The sequence below is a fragment of the Equus asinus genome, chromosome 5 (assembly GCF_041296235.1).
Source record: "Equus asinus isolate D_3611 breed Donkey chromosome 5, EquAss-T2T_v2, whole genome shotgun sequence".
NCBI lineage: Eukaryota > Metazoa > Chordata > Mammalia > Perissodactyla > Equidae > Equus > Equus asinus.
This window is the reverse complement of record NC_091794.1, coordinates 80,238,273-80,246,519: the sequence shown is the minus strand read 5'-3', so window position 1 is coordinate 80,246,519 and position 8,247 is coordinate 80,238,273.

The following is an 8,247-nucleotide window of genomic DNA, read 5'->3' as shown; positions in this document are numbered from 1 at the left end:
CAGCTGAGTTGCTCTGAAGTGAGAAGTCCCTGGAGGCTCATTAAGTTTGGTGCTTAAGAATATAGAAGGAACATCATTAAGAACTTCAGCTTATTAGACAGCTGGGCCAACAGCAGCAGCTCAGCAGGGAGAGCAGAAGTGACTCAGTGTCCCTCAGAGGCATCTGAAGAAACTTGTTTTAACTTTTACCTAACTTTATCCCAAGCGTGAAGTCTAGAAACTAAGCACACCCAAGGCACCTTCACCTTAACCGACACCATCGTCCTGTTATTTTCATCATTTTTACATCATCATAACTTCATCTCTCCATTAGAATTCTCATCATCATTTTCATCTAACATCACCCCCAAAATATCATCCTTTCCCTATTGCATTATCATTCTCAATATTATCACCCAACTCATCAGCTCACCATCATCATCATCAGTATTATCATCATCCCCATTATCATTGCAAACACCACCATTCAGCTTTACCATTCCATCAATTAGTCACGGCCATCACTCCCAGGACCATCACTATAATAAGTATCTGCAGCTCATGAGAAGAAAGCAGTGTCCTAAAGATTCAGAAAGAAAGTCTTTATTTGAAAAACAGGCAAGAAAAATACTTTTAAATAGCTGTTCTGTGATTTCAGTCATGTACAACAGGACAAAGGAGGTCATGAAAGAACAGACTGAGATAAGAAGAATGCATTAAGTACAATACAATAAAATTTGACACAGCAGTCAAAATATAACCTGAACTGGAGACAGTGAATGGGACAATTGACCTTGCATGAAAATTTAAATACTCCCAGAATGCAAGGGGAAAGAAATAAAATTCTGATAATTACAGAATGGAAGATGAGTTGCATAGACCCAACCTACAAGGATTAAAGAATTTCTAAACAAAAAATACAGTAAATGGATCAGAGGCAATATCCAAAGGTATAATATAATAAAACTTTCTGAATCTCAAAAGAAAAACTCTGAAGATCAAAATGTCCCACAATATTCCAGGGAAAATTAGTGAAAGAGTCTACAGCTGCATATATTCACCTGATAATCTGTTCTCCACACTGCAGCTAGAGTGATCCATTCAAAATACAAGTCTTAGAACGTCATCCCCAGCTTTAAATATTTTAACAACTCTTCAGTGCTCTTTAGATAAAGAGCAAAATTCCAACGTGGCCCACAAGGCCCATGGTTTGGCCCCGCAGCATCTCCACGTGCTCATTGCTTGCTTTCTGCCTAACTGGCCTCCTTTCTGTTCCTTGCACATGCCACGCTCCCTCTGGCATTAGGAGCTTGGTATATGTTATTTGCTCCCCCTGGTACTTCTCTCAACTCTTCCCCTCATCAATTTCCTCTGGTTAACTCCTACTTTAGGATCTCATACATCACTTCCACAATCACTTCCCAGACCTAACCAGAATAAGTGTACCTATTACATGCCCTTGTAGCACCATGCACCTTTCCACTTTAGTACCTCTAACAATTAGGTTTTTGTTTATTTATGTTATTTTATTACTATCTGCCTCTCCCTCAGGGCATAATATCCACAAGGGCAGAGACTAAGGAACCAAGTCAAGTTCCAAAGCATTATCCAAACAAGCAGCAGGTACACTGCAGCATCCAGTTGACCCATGGTAAACACACATCTTTGCAACACTAAGTGGAGAAGCGCCAGCTGACCTCTCTCCTCTACCTGCCTTCAAGGGCCTCTCCAGCCAGTCTCTTGTCTTCAGTATTCTCCAGGTAGGAAGGGGACACCAGTCTCATTCGTTCCCAAAACTCCAGGGGCAGGGTATCGATCTCCCAATCTCTCATGGTGCACCTGACCAATTGCATTTTGGGACAAAGGTGGTGAGGAGACCTAGTGTGGCTATAACTCAACACAAATCTCTCCTTGCAAGCTCTCTAAAGCTCTCTTGAAGCTTCCCTCTCTTGACCTGTGAGGGGCAAGGGAGCCCCCATTCCCCTCCCTCACTGAAAGGGGAGGGTAAGAGCCACATTACTCTCTCCTAGGACAAAGGCTACATTAAACACTCCTATTTAATGAACCTCCCTTTCACATTTCAAGCATTTTCATATAGCCTACCAGTACATGATGATGGGGTGGTGATCACAGGATTGATTTGTGCCTAGCAACTCATCGAGGCTCTTTGAAAAAGTGGAGCTTTAGCCAAACTTTTGATATAATAGGAAAAGTCCCAGTCAACATCCCGTTATGACTATTCCTCAAAAACTGGAAGATAGAAAGTATGAAAAGGGAATCAACCATAGTCCCACTTTTCTAAAACCAATGGCATTTTCTTTTAAGTGTATTTTCTTTCACTATTTTATCAAGCACATATTTTTGTGTGAACTTGTATTCATTGTATACAAGTCATTGGGTAGACAGCTTTTTTCCACTTGTGTTATGTCTTATCCTTTTCTCCAGCTTGTTCCATGTTCAATATATCTAGCATCTTAAATGACTGCATTATAACACACACAGTTTGACAAAACTTTCTTTTATAAACAATACTGAAATGAGTATCTTCACACATGTAGAATTCTCTTTTCTCGGACTCATTCCTTAGGAGTGACTGCTAAAACTGGTGTTATAGAATATTTTGGACATCTGATTTTTCTGTCCAATATTCATTCCCATGGCTTCTAGTAATAGTACCCTGAAGCTTTTCTCCATAAAAGCTTAGAAAATCCTGTACATTCCAACATACTGAGTACATTCTAATTTTCTACATAAGCAATTATGTCATCAAAGAATAAAGACTATTTTACTTCTTTTTTCCAATGGATGCCTCTTATTTTTTTCTTGCCTTATCACATTGACTAGATCCTCCAGCACAACACTGAATAGAAGCAGTGAGAGCAGACATCCTTGTCTTGCTCTAGATCCTAAATCAAGAAATCATTCATGCTTTTCACTGTTAAGTGTAATTTTAGCTGTAGAATTTTCATAGATGCTCTTTATCAGGTTAGGGGAGTCCCTTCTATTCCTACTTTGTTGAGAGTTTTTATGAGAAATGGATATTGGATTTTGTCTGCTTTTTCTGCATTTATTGAGATGATCATATGGTTTGTAGTTTGTTAATATGGTGAATTATAGTGATTGATTTTCTAATGTCAAATCAATCTTGCATCCTTACAGTAGATGTGTTTTGAAGGTCCTACTTATCAGGATGGCTTTCCTGGGCCTCTCCCAGAGCAACCTCACCACCAGCCCACCAACACCTGCCCCAAGGCCAACAACTGTAGAGGGAGTCGGAATGAGGCAGACCCTCTGTGTGTGTGATTAAGAGCTCTCCTGGACCAGCCTGCCAGACTCCCTGTGCATCCCAAACTCCTTTGTTCTCCCTGGATCTCCCAGGCAATCAGACTGAGCCCAAGGAATACCCCTGCTGCCTGCCTCAGGACAGAAGTATGGCTGTGCAGAGACAATGTTAACATGTTCATCCCATTGTTTCCTCTTCCTGGGCATTTCCCAGGCCTCTTGTGGTTAATTCGGGACTATGTGACAGAGTTTCACGACTATTCTATGCATTCTTCCATCTGTGTGATTGGACACTGAAAACCTCTGAGAGGACAGACTCACAAGAGGGAAGCAGCCCAAGTCATCGTTGTAGGGGAGCTGCCAAGAAAAGTTCTCTGGCTCCTCTAGGCCTGAGATGTAAGCAAGAAACAAAGCTTTATTGTGTTAAGTCATGGACGTTCAGGATTGTATCTCACCACAGTATAGCCTGGCCTATCCTGACTAACGAAATGGATAATAATAATAATAGCAAATATTTACTGACTACTTCATGTGTTGAGTGCTTAGCATTGGGCTAAATACTCTACATATGATCTCACTTAGTCCTCATAGTAAGGCTGTCAGAGAGGTATTATTACTGTACCCCCTTTAAGATGAAGTTTAGAGAGGTTAAGTAACATGCTAGGTTCATAGGAACAGAGCTAGGCTAACTGCAAAACCTTCACTATTTTTTTTTTCTATATTGTCTCTCTGAGCCTGTCTCTTCACAGACTACAGCAGACTTCAGAATTTTTACAGAAGTAAAAAAAGAATAATAGTCTCAACTTTAAAGTTCAGATATTAATTGTATAAAGAGACAGTTTGGACCAATTTAAAATTATTTGGATCAGTTTGAGGTTACATGGAGAAATTTTGCAGTAGTTTAATCCATTTGAACTAGTCTGTACCAATTTAATATGTACAATTAATTTAAGCTGGATTCTGCTGGTATAGACAATCTGAAATGCCTTTGGACTTCTTTGGCTAAACTTTAATGGAAATACTATTGGCTGTTAGAGATAGATATTAATCATTATGTTAGGAAGATATAGTTTTATTCTTAGGTTGCTAAGGTGTTTACTTAGGAATGATTAACTTATCTCAAAAAACATTTGGGCATCTTTAAAATTACTAGCAGGAAAAACTCCCTGCCCAATACCTCCTCCAAATCACTAACCCCTCCATCATCTCCAAAGAAAAACCTTATATTGACTTAAAATGCCATAGATTAGTTTCACCTACTCTTGAACCTTTTATAAATGGCAGCACACAGCATGTGTTTTTGGGTCTGTCTTCTTTCACCCTACATTATGCATGCCATATTTATTGATATTATTGTGTGTAGCTGTGTTGTGCATATACTTTTTATTGCTGTATAATATTACAATGTATGAACATGCATTTATTTATTCATTACACTGTTAATGGATATTGGGTTGTTTTCAGTCTAGGTATATTACAAGTAATGCTGCTATGAACCTTTTTTTCCTGTTTTTTGTTATTCATGTATAACCATTTCTCCTGTAAATATAGATGAGCACGGAATTGCTAGATCACAGAGTATGTGCATATTCAAATTTAGTAGATAATGTCAAATATTTTCCAAAGTGGTTATACCAATTTGCATACTCAGCATCAGTACCATCACCATACACATGTGCCCTGTAATTCCTTTCCCCCTCCTCCCTACCCTCTTCCTTTCTGGTACTCACCAATCTAATCTCTGTATCTGTGTGTTGTTGTTGTTGTTGTTGTTGTTGTTTATCTTCTGCTTATGAGTGAAATCATACGGTATTTGACTTTCTCCGTCTGACTTATTTTGCTTAGCATAATACCCTCAAGGTCCATCCATGTTGTCGCAAATGGCAAGATTTCATCTTTTTTTCATAGCTGAGTAGTATTCCATTGTGTATTTATACCACATCTTTTTTTTTTTTTAAGATTTTATTTTTTTCCTTTTTCTCCCCAAAGCCCCCCTGGTACATAGTTGTATATTCTTCGTTGTGGGTCCTTCTAGTTGTGGCATGTGAGACGCCGCCTCAGCGTGGTTTGATGAGCAGTGCCATGTCCGCGCCCAGGATTCAAACCAACGAAACACTGGGCCACCTGGAGCGGAGCGCACGAACTGAACCACTCCGTCACGGGGCCAGCCCCAATATACCACATCTTCTTTATCCATTCATCTGATAATGGGCACTTAGGTTGTTTCCAAGTCTTGGCTATTGTGAATAAAGTTGCAATGAACATAAGGGTGCATATGTTGCACCCTTATTTTTGAATTCATGTTTCCATGTTCTTTAAATAAATACCCAAAAGTGGAATAGCTGGATCATATGGTAGTTCTATTTTAATTTTTTGGACTTTCCATACTGTTTTCCATGGTGGTTGCACTAATTTACATTCCCACCAGCAGTGTACAAGGGTTCCCTTTTCTCCACATTCTCTCCAACGCTTATTTCTTGTCTCATTTATTATACCCATTCTGATGGGCATAAGGTGATATATCATTGTAGTTTTGATTTGCATTTCCCTAAAAACTAGTGATGTTGAACATCTTTTCATGTGCCTGTTGGCCATCTGCATATCTCCTTTGGAAAAATGTCTGTTCAGATCTTTTGCCCTTTTTTTAACTGAGTTGTTTCTTTCTTTCTTATTGAGATGTATGGGTTCTTTATATATTTTGGATATTAACCCCTTCTCAGATATATGGTTTGCAAATGTCTTTTCCCAATTGTTAGATTGCCTTTTTGTTTTGTTTATGGTTTCCTTTGCTGTGCAGAAGCTTTTTAGTTTGATGTAGTCCCATTTGTTTATTTTTAATTTTAGCCATTCTAATGAGTCTGTAGTGTTGATTCATTGTGCTTTTAATGTGCAGGTCCCTGAATATCAATAAAATGGAGGATCTTTTTGTATTTGATTGGGCATTTTTATCTCCTCCTTTGGGAAATGTCCTTTCAGGTCTTTTACCATTATTCTACTGGATTGTCTCTCTTTTATTGATTTGCAAGAGTTCTTTATATAATTTTTTTTCTGCTTTATCTCCCCAAACCACCCCCCCCCCCATACATAGTTGCATATCTTAGTTGCAGGTCCTTCTAGTTGTGGCATGTTTTATATATTATTGATAGGAGGCCTTTGTCTATTATATATAAAATATCATTTTCCACTCTACAGTTTGTTTTTATTCACCCTTAGTTCTTGATTTTAATATAGCCCAATTTACCAGTCCTTGCCTTTATGCTTAATAAATATGTGTCCTTTCAAGAATCTTTCCCTATTCTCACGTCTTAAAAATATTTTCTCTGTTATTTCTTGGATTTTTGTTTTGTTTTCCCTTTCATACTTAGATCTACAATCTACCTGGAATTCATTTTTATGTTTGGTGTCAGGTAGGGATCCCATTTCATTTTTTCCCATACGGATATCCAATTGCCTCAGCACTATTTATTGAACAGAATGTCATTTCCCCATTGCTCTGCAATGGCATCCCCATCCTAAATCAAGTGTCCATATGTCCATAGGTCTGTTTGTGGACATTATTCTTTTTCGTTGGTCTCTTTTCATCCATCTTTGCTGTCTTAATTACTGCACCTTAATAATATGGCTTGATATCCACTAAAGTAAATACTCTAACAGTGTTATTCTTCAAAATTGTCTTGGTTCTTCTTAATTCTTTGCATTTCTACAGAAATTTTAGAACCAGAATGTCATTTTCATCCACCTTCCAAATTTTTTTAAAAAGCTAAATATACTGGTATTTTGTTTGCTGTTGCACTAAATCTATTTATCGAATTGGAAAAAATTGAGAATTGTTGTATTTACAATATTGAGTCTTCAAATCTATGAACATGTTATATCCTTCCACACATAAAGATCTTCTTTAATTTCTACCAATAATAATTAACAAATTTCTGTATAGAGGTCTTGCACAGTGTTCATTTGACCAAACGGCTATAATCAGAGGTTCCCATCACCCTCTCCTTGGGTTTGATTTCTTTGCTAGAGTGGCTCACAGAACACAAAGAAACATTTTGCTTACTAGATTACTGGTTTGTTTTTAAAGGATATAACTCAAGAACAGCCAGATGGAAGATGCATAGGGCAAGGTATGTGGGAAAGAGTGAGGAGCTTCCATGCCCTCTCCATGTGCCCACATCTCCCCACATCTCCACGTGTTCACCAACAAGGAAGCTCTGTGAAGCCATTCTTTTGGGTTTTGATGGAGGCTCCATTACATAGGCATGTTGATTAAATCATTGGCCATTGGCCACTGATTCAGCCTCCAGGCCCTCTCCCCTCCCCAGAAGTCAGGGGGTTGGGAATGAAAGTTCCAACTCTCTAATCACGTGGGTCATTCCCATAACAGCCAGCCCCCATCCTTAGGAGTGTTCCAAAAATCACCTCATTAACATAAACCCAGTTATGGTGGAAAGGGACAACTTGAATAACAAGACACCTGTTTCATTTTTATGGCTCTGAAGCAATTTCAGGAATTGAGGACAGGAGGTCGAATATTATAACAAAATATGCTCCCATTGCTCTTACTGCTCAGGAAATTCCAAGGGTTTTGGGAGCTATGAGCCAAGAACTGTCGGTGAAGACCAAATATATATGAGAAATATATTTTGGTCATCTGAATGACCAAATATATATCTCTTATAAATCACAATATCACACAAATATTTTCCTTCTTTTCATATCTTTGTGCTATGTCTTGGTAATTTCCTCATGTTTATCTTCTCCCTCTCTGTCTTCAATGGCTTCTAATGCAAGTTTATCTTGATGACTGAAGTTTTCTTCTTGTTATTTTAATAACCACATTTTTCATTCTGGTATTAGAAAGTGGTGTCCAATTTGTAGTTTATTGTGTCCACTGAGTTTTTTATTTCAATGATCATTTTTCATTCCGGTTTTTTTTGGCCATCTATTCTTTAGTATCTTGTTTTTTTTTTTTTTTTTTTTTTAGAA